A 14,851-nucleotide genomic window follows, 5' to 3' on the forward strand; every position below is an offset into this window, starting at 1 on the left:
ACCGATGTCCTGAACTGAATGGAGCAAAATATAAGTAGCCTAAGAACCGCTCTTTAGTGTCTGAAGGTTTAAACGAGATTTACTCAATAAATTAACGCAAGTTTATGTTTCTGAAAATCGTCCGAGGTTACAAAGTGTTTCATAATTGCAGCAAGTGCAATACGGAATATGCAACTCTTGAACAAATCGCCAAGTGCTTGCATCTAAATTACATGAAACTTGAAGTAAATCCAACAAAATAAATTCTTAGGTGGACATCGGTCCTATAGGCTACACTGGCTGAAATTCCATTAGAAAATTTGTTGCCCAATAAACTCAGATTTTCATTTCGATTCTCAGACTTCTCGTAAGAACTCAGTATGTATTAAACACGGTTCACATCATTTATCTACCGGCGTAGCTCAGGCTGTAGTGTGTTTGTCTGTTCTTTTTTTTCTCTCTCTCGCTCTGGCGTGTATTATTTTCGCTTAGACTGATTATCTGGTTTTCGCTACTGAAAATGGCGGCTCCGTTCAAACATTTTGGTGAAGGTGACATTAGTGAACTAGAATTTTAGTAAGTCAATTAATATCTATTTTATTGTATTAGAGTACTTTATTTGTTCTCATCTTTGTATACTTTCTTTTGTTTTTATCACCTCACTACCATTTGTTTCTTTGCTTGCCAACAATTCAAACTGCAAATTCTTTACGGTACTATAAAACATGCTTTGCGATCGTCATTTGTTTACAGCATAGACAGTCAATTGAAAATGGCAAATGGAATTTTTTTTTGGGGGGAGGGGTATGACAGTGAGTGAAGAGAGAATAAAGCTGAAACTGATCAGAAAGAGAAAAAAAATTATTGACTGAGTCACTGACTAACAATAAGTAGAAACTACCTACTGAAGGGTGCATGGGAAGGAATGGTGAACGGGAGAAAAGTTGGGAGCACAAGAAGATATCAGATGATAGACAACATTAAGTATATGGAACATCTGAGGAAAATATTGAAGATTGGAGAATACTCGATTTGCAGTGAAGGATTTGCCCTTCGGTAGAAAAAACTAACTGAACGACAGGTTGGGTCAAGCGATCATTTTAAGGGTAGGAACATGGTGTCCCCGATGAGTTATTTGCGAGTCATTGGCGATAACGTAACGCCAAAGTCGGCACAACGTAACCTGGAGAATATGCAGCCGGTGGTGCGTGGTGCCGCGGTATGCGACAGTGGGATCAAAGCGGGAACAATAAATTTTAAAAACACTGTAGTGGTATGAGGTTCTATGCACAAGATGTCTAAAGAAGAGAAGTAGAGATGAAAAATAAGTTTTTATCCAAAATTTACTAGAGAGTACCTCACAACAAGTGTTCAAAGTATGTCATTGTCTTGATTACATAACTCAAATCGTCTTCTTAAGGTGGCGTACTTGTGTAAACAAATGAAAATACACCGCTAAGTGTTCACTGATGTGGAGTAACGGTTAGCATGGCTGACTGTGAAACGAACGGGCTCGGGTTCAAATTATGGTTGGGTTTTTGCGAGGTTTTCCCTCTTAATTAATTAAAGCAGAATTGTTGGCTAACTTTCGGCGTTGGGCCTCAAACTCATTTCGCCTTCATTAATTTCAACTTCATCTATCATCTTTCAAATAGTTTCAGGCCGGCAGAAGATACAACAGGATGTAGTACCATGACTCGCACACAGGTGGCATCGATCTGAGGAAACTGCATTAGTCCCATGAGGACTGGATGATATGTAGCTGAATCCATTGGATGATACCAAATAGCAAATCATAATACCTACAGGAATACGGTCTTCAGGTCAATATAGGATGCAGCAGGATGTACAGAGACATCATTTGATTTTTATTAACATTTCTAATATTATCGTGGCTGTACTTTTGGAACAACGGTTGAGAACCGGAAACACAGTTTGCTACCCCCTTCCACGACTGGAGTTCGATGATACTGACGTAATATACAAACAAATCACTTTACTAGGTAAGTAGGACGGAAGAAAAGTAGTTCATCCATTTAAGTAAACTAGGAAATGTCGCAATTTAGAGTTTGATAATTTTTATTAGGTTTTTGTTTAATCAAAATAAAGTATTGTATTAACAATAAGTGTTTTACTCACGAACTGAGCTGTCCATTCGGACGTATTCATTATGCAGTGTATATTATACTGTCAACAGCACATTAGCATATAATATGACCTAGAGAACGAAGTTAAATTGAAAAATAATCATAATGTGGATATTTAAACACATTTTTTAAAATGGTGGCCGTTCACTTCGATAAAGGATTCAGTTCCTTTGTGAATATTACTGCACTATAGACTATTGTACCTAACTCTAATTACCAGTTTCGTCCTTCGTATTAGTAACTCATGTTGAAATAATTCTGTACCTACTCTATAAAAGAGTACCTTACGTACTGTAAATTCAATCTTCACTCCTGCCCGATCCGAAAAGATAAAATTACTCAGACATGCTATCTACTGTCCGTCCATGTGGTTTTCTCCCAGGGTCGTAGAAAGGGGAGAAATCACGTGACATTTAATTACTTAACAAGGCCCTTTTGTTTAAGTTATTTTAAACAGTTGTATAATATTACGTAGACGTCCAACAGAAATTAATGTTTTCAGAAAAGAGCTAAGACAGCCTAGCCACTAGCCTTTACAGAGAGGCGAGCAGAAGCGGGTGCGGGAAACCGGGATGCGACGCAGGCAAACGGACGACAGTACCTGTGCGAAAATATGATTCAATATTGAAAGCTCTTTCGTCACTGGAAAACGCGAACAGATTTCTGGAACGTACTATACTCACTAGCTCAGTACTGTTTACTAGGACCGTAAGGCGACTTTGACTGCATACGCGGCCTTATTTCTGTGTGGAGGACGGTTGGAAGTTCACTAGTAGAGGGGGTGGGAATGAAGTACATTCAAAAGCTCAGGTATAGTAAAAATTGAAGTAAAAATAAAATGACGTCCCTGTAGTACTGTGACTTGCATGCAAATGGCATCGATATGAGGAAGCTGCAAAAGTCACTGAGAGAACGTAACGAACTCCGTCGGAACTGGGTGACGTCTAACTGAATCGACAGATGACATCACACAGTTAACCACGATACTTACAAGAATGCGATCGTACGGACTTAAAATAATCATCCCTATTAAAGGAGGCAAGCAAAATAAGCCTTCTCTGTAAAAAAGACCTTTATGTGCTCCGTCGGTTGTCTAACCTGCAGACGAATACGATGCGGACAGACGGGCCATCCTGCAACAGTCCTCACAGAGCCAGATCCCGTTCCATGCGTACCAGCTGTTAAACCCCAGCCCTTAAATGCTTTAACAGCATCGGAGACTTCTGTCCCCAGAACGTCTTTCACGCCTATTTTTAACTATTGAAGTGATATAAGAAATGAAGGAGGGAAGAAGAGATTTGATAGAACGGGAGTCCATCACAAAATATTCCATTTCGACCAGGCCGGGGATCGATGGATAAAAGATCAACGCGGCTGGCACCACAATGATACGGCACAAACGCAACTTACACCCGGTTCCGGCGGGAGGGGGGCATCGTTCTGCACCCCGCTGCCTGGGCTCCAACCCGAGTTCGCAGGAGCTCTGTCACTCGGGCCGCCGCCAAGAACTGTCCATAGATTAAAGGAGACGTTAAATAAAGAATTAGATTCCGTCGTATGGATTAGCGCGTTACTACTTGGTAATCATGTGAACAGGTGAGTAACCAAGAACTTTAACGAAGCGTTATGTTTGGGTTTCTTTTCTGCTCCGGCCTCATCACACGTTACCGGTGGACGTTGTCAATCTGGCGGAATGTTCCTCCGTTACATTCCTCCCCTGTGTTGTATAAGCATACACGATTTTTCACCGATTCTAAACAACGCAAAGTTAATAGTGTGTTAAATGTTTTCTCTCCTTTCTTTCTTTTTTGGATCGGTGACAGCTGAGCTGGGCTGCCGGGAATCCAGCCAACGGTATCAGCGTGAAGTTTCCTTCACACCCCGGGCGACAGGTAGAAGGCGCCGCCAGGCAGGCAGATGCATTTGGACACCCCGTAGCTATGTAGAGAATTAATCTGATTATGTGGAGTGAGAATCGACTTGTGCTTAATCGTTAAAGCAGAAGTCCTCTCAGTTGCGGCTCAACTGGTGGCGTGTCCGGCTAGGATTCCAGCGGACCCGATTTCGATTCCCGTTGAGACAGTGGAAATGTACATCTATTTCATATTATGATGCGAGTCAATATACCTTAGCTGCATTTCTCGACTTCAGACAAGTTTTCGACAGCGTCTGACTTCCAGACTTTTCTATGAGTTACAAACAATTGACACTCGAGATTACATTTGCAACATAATCCAGTTCTCTCACTGAAAGCACCTCCTTAGTGAACATGGAAATGAGAAATCTTAATCCAGACAGATCGACGCCAAAGTCCCACGAAGCTCAGTCCTCCCTCCTATCTCTCTTTTCTGATTTTCCTACAATATTTTACATTACAATTTCAATTTCTACTCCAAATTATCCAGCATTGTGGTTTCAGTTTCTCACAACACCCGCAATCTGCATCAATCACTTCTTTCTAGTCCTCGTATAGAACATCTTTATACTCATTTTCTTCCACCATAACATCACCTCGCTTCTGGAATTCTTTATCTAGTGACGTCAAATATTGCCGCACATTATCACAATTTAAAACTAAATTAAAAGGGCATATTTTATTACATGAAATTCGAATTCCTGGCTATGATTTGTACTTCAGTCTAATAATTTAATTGTGTTGTATATTATTAGCTCTTTTGTTACCTTGAATTTGCTAGTATATAAGTTTAACAGTTCTGATTAAGCCGCTATTACTTCTTTTGTCGATTGTGTCATTTAAATTCTGCCATAATATTGTTGTAGACCACTTATTCATTTATATTTAGATCTTTCTGTATGTTTCACTTGTATTTCTGGTGGTGTGGAAGAGAAGGCCTATTGGTCTTAACTCCGTCAAAATAAGAATAATGAATACAAGAAATAAATACATACGCCAATGGCACTGAACTCAGACTAAACGACGTCTCCGATATGCTCTAAAATCTATAACTACAGTAGAACCCCGATTATCCATCACCCTATTAACCGATCAGCAGATTATCCGATTGTTTTACTAAGTATCAAAATAAAAATACAAATCAATAATTGATCAGTTTTAGAAAAGAGAAATGGCGGCTCCTCTCGCACCAGAATACGAGATTGGCATTACAAATGTGCGCGATTTAATTAAGAAACAAGAATGAAGTGTATAAAATCTGTAAATCTACAAGAAACCTCGACTATTCCTATCTTTCCACAAAGAATCAACGCAAGGAATTTACTTGGCCCTTATAAAACCAGTGTTTACCACCGGACTTAAATTATTACTAGTATCCTATCTTTCCACATAGAATCAACGCAAGGAATTTACTTGGCCCTTATAAAACCAGTGTTGACCACCGGACTTAAATTATTACTGGTATCCTATCTTTCCACAAAGAATCAACGCAAGGAATTTACTTGGCCCTTATAAAACCAGTGTTGACAACAGGACTTAAATTATTACTGGTATCCTATCTTTCCACATAGAATCAACGCAAGGAATTTACTTGGCCCTTATAAAACCATTGTTGACAACAGGACTTAAATTATTACTGGTATCCTATCTTTCCACATAGAATCAAAGCAAGGAATTTACTTGGCCCTTATAAAACCATTGTTGACAACAGGACTTAAATTATTACTGGTATCCTATCTTTCCACATAGAATCAACGCAAGGAATTTACTTGGCCCTTATAAAACCATTGTTGACAACAGGACTTAAATTATTACTGGTATCCTATCTTTCCACATAGAATCAACGAAAGGAATTTACTTGGCCCTTATAAAACCAGTGTTGACCATGGACTTAAATTATTACTGGTATCCTAACTTTCCACATAGAATCAACGCAAGGAATTTACTTGGTCCTTATAAAACCAGTGTTGACCACCGGACTTAAATTATTACTGGTATCCTATCTTTCCACAAAGAATCAACGCAAGGAATTTACTTGGCCCTTATAAAACCAGTGTTGACAACCGGACTTAAATTATTACCGGTAAACTTCTGATTCACTATCTAGCATGTTAAACACAAGACCACGGTAGAAATTATGCGTTATGCACTTAATTTACGAAAATATTTTATGAAACGGATTATCCAATTTTTTCGATTAACCGTTCAGTCCACCCCCTTGATTACCACGGATAAGTGGTTCTACTGTACTTGGCTTAACAAATTACGCTTATCTCTAATCATAGTAAATGTAAAACCGTGACTTTTTACTTTATGCCGGTCCATATCACTAATGCAAATAATATTAGATATCCTATTGAAACCTTCAGATAAGAAAATGAAATAGTTATAAGTTCAATTAGATCGATTCACGTGTAAGCAAACTTAATCTAGCCTACTCAGGACTCTTAAAACTTTACCTTCTTATTAACACAAAGTCATCTTTACAAAGCAACATTACAGTTCCACTACAGCTTCGTTATTCCGCTCTCTAATCACTTATTCATGTCCAATTTGCAGCATCAAACAAAATTCTAAGAATGCAATCCTTTCAAACAAAATACGAATTGCAGCTAATGCACCTTGGTTTATCCGTAATTCATAACTACATAGATAACGTGGTTTGTACACTATACAAGAATTTATCCGTAAGTAGGCAAAAACATTCGTCTCTCACCTTAACAATGTCTCAGGAGCAGCTTTCTTTTCTTTGAGAAAAAAAATCCGCTCAACCCACAAGAACCTAGAGTCGTCAGATTTCGACAATAGTAGCGACTTACGCATTTGATTACAGATGTACACCCCATTTTGAAATTTAAAATGGCACCCCTATATTTTTATACTTAAATATGAAAAAGCATTCAATTGTTTATACACCTCATTCACTTATTTTCTATCGTCGCCTGGCAACCTGTATTTTTGTTATTATCAGTTGATTGTAGGATGAAAACACAGCTTATTTTGTGTCTGTACTTTATTTTCTTACCTTATAATAAGTGTTAGAACTGTCGACCGTCCTCTTTAATCTTTTGAAAAGATTTCTAGTCATAGGCTTCTCTGGGTTTCGTCAACGTCAATATAATTGAACCCTAGGCATATAGTTCGTTTCATTCAGTTTGTGAAAGACTATTGTACAGGCTTTAGTATTAACAATTTCTTTGCTTTCCAAAGCTGATGTCTTGGATACATTTGCCTGCTGAGCTATTTCAACAGTTTCATGGGAGAGTTCTAGTCTATAACCTATGTCAGGGAAATTTTCTTCACATAGAACGCGAAAGCGTTGTAATACAGATCATCTCCGCCTAGAGACATTAAGAGAGCTTACACTTTTATCTTTATAATCGCTGTAATGTCCAATTTGAGCAAATGTTTGAGTAGACAGGATGAGTCGGTAGGACCATTTCAAAGGGGAATGTTAAAAATTGCTCACCACAACAGATAATTTGTCATCCCTTTGATCTTATCCCTCTAGCTTACAGTACTGATAAAATAGCTTGGCAAATCTTCCACATCCCGTTTTAATTAGTGATCATCTATTTTGCTTAAGAAATGAGATGTCACCAGAAAATTCACACATATAGAAATAACTGGAAGAATCGTATAGAGAGAACGGCCCCAGACAGAATCCCACAACCCTACATTACACACCACAGGGTAGAAGAACAAGAGGGTGTCCTAAGAAACATTGGAATGACCAGTTTTGACCTTGAGGTATGAACAGACCCAGAGGTCTAATCCATGAAGTTATTGATTATGATGAAATTGAGTATGCTCAATTGGGCGCTAATGTCTTAATTTCTCATGTTATAATTCCTACTAATACCTTGAAGTAATCATATTCTCCTCAATTGCAATTCACTTTGGTTAATGCTTTTCCTCAGAGTCCAACATTCAAATCAAACACTGACGGTACAGCAGCCTTCGTTTTATAACGTTATAATATATCACTTTTTGTTCCATAACAATTCATTCATTCATTTAGTGTTCTGCCCAAGGTCAGGTCTTTCACTGCAAACTCAGATTTCTCCAATCTTTCCTGTTTTCTGTCTTTTTTTTCATTTCCTCATATGATCCATATATCTTAATGTCGTCCATGATCTGATATTTTCTTCTACCCCGAACACTTCTCCCGTTCACTATTCCTTCCAGTGCATCCTTCAGTAGGCAGTTTCTTCTCTGCCAGTGACCTAACCAATTCCTTTCCCTCTTCTTGATCAGTTTCAGTATCATTCTTTCTTCAGCCACTCTTTTCAACACAGCTTCATTTCTTACTCTCTCTGTCCACATTTCAAATGCTTCTATTCGCTTCTTTTCACTTCGTCGTAATGTTCACAATAATAATAATAATAATAATAATAATAATAATAATAATAATAATAATAATAATAATAATAATAATAATAATAATCCTGGACGCGACCAAAATCCATGAAGGGCCAAGGCCTGCCAGTCGACTGTTGGCCTAACGTTCACATGCCTCAGCAGAGGTGAACGATCATCCAACAAGTGCGGTTAGAACAATGATCCCCAAAGCCTTTAGGCCTATTGTTATAGGTTTTCGCTACCTATCGTAGCTTTCCAAATTATTCGGACACCGTTAATTACCATACATCAGCCGAAATTTTATGAAGAAATTTCTTCTCCATGAGGATTCGAACCAGCCCTCATTTCGTAATGCGATTCCAGCATGATATCTTAGACCATGATGTTACGGCGCAGGACTCTGTTGTTCCGCAATGTTCCTGTCATTGCGCCACAAAATACCGTGAATAGGCCTACAAATATTGTTGTATATGAAATAGCAGCAGGAATAGTTTTTGACGTAATACTACGTCTTACCTGCACCTGATCGTCTTCGGGATCTGTGGTGAAACAAAAGATGGCAGAATTTCAAATGCTTAATGTAATAACAGTTGAACGCTAATGTTACTAGTTAGGCCATGAATCAATGTAACTTGTGTGACAACTCTACCTCTTCTCGCTGTGGATATGAGGGCGCCGAAGTTGCATATAAAACTAGCCATGCCATGCGGACTCTTTCAGTAATATCTCGGCATCGAGAGCCATTCGTTTCATTTGTAACCGTGACTTCTGCAATATTGAAGTAATAATGGACACGTACGATAGACTTATAGTGAACCATAGTGAGAAATTTGTTGACAGCTGGGACAATTTTCGGAATGTCGCTTCATTATTACGCACGATAAGCTTATTACTTAACTTTATTTCAATCTATAATTATGTATAGAATTATAGGATGGGGTTGCTTATTTAAATCCAATTTTAATCCACTTTATTTATTACAGAAGATAATAATTGAAATATGTCTTCATAAACCTATTGATTTTCCATCTCAAAAATTGTTTTTAGACTTTAATGTTCTTAAAATAAGACAAATTTATTATATGGTATTAATAAAATTCATACATAAAAATCGAAATAATTTTGAATTGTATTCTCATAGTTATGAAACAATAGATATGAATTCTTTAAGATTGTTTGAACCAAAATGCAACACTGCTACGGTATTTAATCATAGTAGTAATTTAGGCCCAAGAATATATAAGAAATTTATATTTAAATATCCTAATCTTGTCAATTCTAATAGTTCTAGTATTAAATTTAAAAAGTTATGTCTGGATTTTATAAAAATTTAAAAATTGTAAATTTAAATTTATATATTCTTATTGCGTAGTAGACATAAGACAAATTATTGTTTTATGTAATTCTTAATTTCAATTCAGGAATCCGCCCCTGAGCACGAGTTCTACTCTTTCAGGGGCGAGCTAAAGTTTTTATGTTTATATTATATTTTACGTTACAATAATTAGCGAAGTAAATAAATAAATAATAATAAATAAATATGAAGAGAAAGTATAAGAGAGTTGGGGCATAAGTAATAGAAGTTTTTTTTTTTTTTTTGGAAGAATGCGGGCGCGGTTCGAAATTTTGAAATATGCAAATAAAAGGACAGGATATGTGTATTATCTATAAACGACACAGCATCATGCTACTTGAAAGAGCAGGATATGTGTAGGCCTACGTGCTACTTGAAAGAGCAGTATGTGTACTAGCGTGGCAGGATGTGGTAAGTTGGCAATCAAACATCCATAAACGACATAGCATCATGCTATTACTGTTTATTACTGTAATATTTAATATCAGAGGAGAAAAATTTGCTCCGAATTCAGAGCGAATTTTTCTCCTATGATATTAATTGTTACCGTAACAGACGTATTCTATAGGAACAAAAAATCAATCTTTACGTAGATTCTTCGAGCAACAGTGCATATTACTGTAGAATCCCGGCCACCAAGCACTCGAATGAGTGCGCTCCTTGTATGATGGCAGTTGACTTATAAAAATGTCAACATACATGTCGAACTTGGAGCCAGGCCACAAAGGGAAAAAAACACTGGAGGAGAGGGGGAAAAAACCAACGATTCGGGTTCGATCCCTAGCGCCGGAGAGAATTTTTCTCTTCTAATATTAATTGTTACCGTAACAGACGTATTCTGTAGGACCAAAAAATTAATCTTTACGTAGATTATTATTGTAGTTGAAATAGCATTACAGCACAAATACACATAATCGGATCACATCACTCCGCACGGCGGTCAACTCACAACTCCATTACGCGTAACATCGCTCTCTGTGCGATAACCATGTCACACTGTCATTCCTGCAATTTTGCAACTACATACTCGTACTAAGAATGAAAGGCCCGGCGGTCGACTCACGACTTAATTCACATCGCTCTCTGTGCGATAATAATACATCTAATGATGCGACCACATGTTATGGATACCGTACGACATAAGACAACTCCTGATGTCCCAATCTTTGTTTTGCAAGCCTTCATTAATTACTTGTTTTATCACAGACCCATACTCGTCGTTTATAAACCGAAACAAAAATATAAAATCAAACCAACATAACTACAGTTTCATTTCCGACATTGGGTGATGTATTCTGCGTACCGATGTACAGATCTTATATTTTACCTCTGCCTCTGTGCAACGTCATATTTGCGGCGGTGAGGAGAGGAGATAGCAAAAGATTGAAATGATTTTTAATACGCTGACGCCCACGACGAAGATAACCCACTTTAAATATAACGACCAGTCATAGGCAGAGATATAATTAAACATCTGTATCCCTAATACAGGACAGAATTGTTTTGTAGCCGTAATTATGACAACACGGCGCAAGACCAATGTTTAAGAAAAAAATATAGTCAGTTCTTATATGACAAAGACAAATCTCCATTCTCTTTACGGGACTCGAACTGAGCTACATAAAATTGTAGAAGCCACAGTAGCAAACAAACAAACAAATAAATAAATAAACAAAGAAGCAACTGTAGCTAGCTTTGTAAAAATATGCCTCGTATAAAATGAAGCTTTGAAAGAGGTTAACTCGGGATTGCGTAGTTTTCTGTAAGAACGTTAGCGGGGACGAAGACGAACGAACAAGACGGACCAATTACAATGACGCACTTTTCAGTAAAGCCGAAGTAGAGAAGAGAAATTAGCATGCAAGTGGATTGATTCTCAACACGTGCACTGGCAGCAGACGAGTCTTGTCGCGTCTCCAAAAACCTGTCAGCCGCTGCCCGGCAAACGGCTAACAACAAGCGCAAGACGAAAAGTTGGTAAATCACATTCCTACCCACTGTGTCATTTTATAAACTTCATAAACACCAAACTGCTACATACTATTTCTGTTTCTGAATTATGGATAAACATATACGCTGTGCGTTCTGTATGCGTTAGATCTACCTAGAGTGATGATACAGCAAGAATCAAAATGTTAAAAGAAGCGGAACATCAGAAAAAATACAGAAAATTAATAAGGAAAGAAACAAAATAAAAATATTAAACGAAGAAAACTGAAGAAATAAGCAAATAAATGCACAGATAAATAAATAGCAGTTAAGTTAAAGAAAAATATAGGCCTAGTCTACTATAAATGAAATTAGACTAATAATATATGAATACAAACATTATAAAGCATGGCATTAAGAAAAAGAAACGAAGAAAGAGCGATTTTAAAGGAAAAGTAATAAAATAGATATTTCTACGCATGCACACTGAGATCAAAAAACGGAGCAATGGTTGAAAAATAATGGGGAGAAATAAAAGTAATTAGGCAAATATAAAGTAAGAAAGAACGAACAAAAAAGTATGAAAGAAAATAACAAATGGAGTACGAGTAATAAGAAGTATCATCATCATTATAATCATCATCTTCAGGTCTTAGATTTTCTGATCTGTTCCGCCTCCTATAAAATTGGTTTCACCGTCTTTTCATTGGGCTTCCTAGCGACCTTTTCCCATTGTGGATAATTTATGGCTGTTCTTGCAACACGTGTAGCTGGTATTCTATCAATATGATCCTCCCAATTATTTTCATATTGTTTTATAATGTGTAGAATATTTTCAATGTTTAATTCAGCTGACATGGGCCCCACACACGCAAATATTTATCGGAAACTTATCTGGACAGACTTACTTGAGGAAAATATATCTGAACTGGGGCTGTTCATACACGCTTACTTCCTAGACGTGCACTTTACAAAGAAATCGTAAGAGGATGTTGAAGTCAATAATAAATTCTACATAGAGAAATGCGATCACTTGAGAAATGTTATGCATTCATGCTTATACGTTCGTAGAAATGCGTGAGAATAGTTTCTAAAAAATGTACCTTCATAGCTTGCCATCATTTTTCCATATAGAACTGCTTAAAATGAAACAATCTCGACTATACACTCGCAGGATCGTCTGTTTATATATTTACTTTTTCTTCTGCTTAATTTGGAGAGCTCTACAATCAGAAAAATTCAAGCAGCCGCAGAACTCTGAAGGCTTACCTCAAGGTCAAAAGTCTCAATAGTTTTGTCCTACATGAGATTTGCTTGTGGGGACTTAGTTGGCTTAAGTCTTTGCGTTATGGGGCACTTTATATCTACACTTCTTCCTTTTATATAATAGAATATATCCAGTTACATATCCAAGCAACTTGTTTTCGCCTGCATAAACACTCTTTTCTTGATCGTTTGTTAGGATTCAAATTTCGCTGCCATATAAAAATGTAGGAATTATCATTACTTTATCAAACTTCATTGGGATCTATTTCCGGACTTCTTTTTCCCAATGTTCAGCATATTCTCCTACAGAAGTTATTAGATTTATTTATTTTTTATTGAATTGCATTGTTTTTCTCATATGATATGGAGCAGTGGCGCTGAGTCATGGCCATCCAATGACCTTGGAGGCCCACATATGTGAAATGTCTAGTATACAATCAGATGAATTTCCCTCCACTATCCGCAATGGTGTGTAAATCGGACAAAATGGGAAGTTAAGCAGAGTAAGAAATAATTTTTTGTGTCGTATGGGCTATTTTATAGTCTACTCTAGTAATTTCAGCACTCGTTTCGTACTCAGAATCTTTCTACTGTATATGCAAAAAAATCGCCTTACAATTTGCATCAATATTATCTATTAAGCAATCAGGTGGTTAACCAAAGGAATAAAAAGAATGGCAATCGTTAATAAGTTATTACAAAAACTACACATACGAACGACGCTAATTTATTTCTTTTTAGAAAGTATTTAAAAAGTTATAAAAGTTATAAGTTTTTGTATTTCAGAAATGTTTTACATAAACTAAATGCGAAATAGAAGTAGTAACTAAAATGATAAGGGCATTCTATTTTCTGAACAATTAAAACACTTATTAGAAACGGAGGATAAAAAATGTCTGAAGCCGCCACGACGAATTTCTACATGTTCTCTATGGCAACGTCTAAACAATCGACAGATCTAATTTTCTGTTGAATAAATCTTATTTCGCCCACTCCTTCAAAGCTGACGCAGTAATTGTGAATTTTCAAAGATGGTTTAAGCGAGTTTCTAGGACAGTCACTGCTACAGAATAACGTCGGCATCTTGATCAATGATAAGGGAAAAGTTGCAATAACTAGACCATTCATAACATGGCTACACGAACAAACTTGAGGAATGTACAACACGCGTTTGAATGACGTTTCATGACAAAATCATTACCAGCTTCTGATTTGCACTGCAAGTTTATTATCACACATCTCGCTGTCCCTCTCTACTGAATTAAGGAAAAGTCACGCGGGCTACCACTATCTGAAATGAAAATTCCCTCCAAAGCATGTCAAAGTAAATATAGTCTATATATTTTAAGCTACGCCTATGTTCGTATTGTACATATTAATTTTTCATAAAAACGTTTAATATTTTTATGTGATTCTTCAGTAAGTAACACAAATTAGCAAACTTACACAGGTCTACTCTAAAGAAAACCGTCAAATAAAAGAATACCATATTCATACACGAAGAGTATAAAATATTTAAATACATTTGCATGGTACAACTACATTAACTGATGTACCATGCTATACAATTCGACGAAATTAGGCTATATTTCATATTCTTCAGTATACGATGCATTTCCTGTCTGCTTGTGTATGTATGTATGTATGTATGTATGATTGTTGTTTGTATGTATGTATGTACAGTATGTATGTACAGTATGTATGTATGTGGCAGGTGTTTATACTTTGACACCGCTACAATGCAGAATACAACTTGACAAATTAAAGTACTGACCTAACTGACAAAGCAGTGCATAATGGTCATAGACAAGGTGATGACTTAACACTGTATTGTTCACTTTCGTCTCCACACATTCCTTGATCCGCGGCAGCAGCTCTGAAATCTTGTTTCCAATAGTG

This window comes from Periplaneta americana, chromosome 12, assembly GCF_040183065.1.
Source record: "Periplaneta americana isolate PAMFEO1 chromosome 12, P.americana_PAMFEO1_priV1, whole genome shotgun sequence".
Lineage (NCBI taxonomy): Eukaryota > Metazoa > Arthropoda > Insecta > Blattodea > Blattidae > Periplaneta > Periplaneta americana.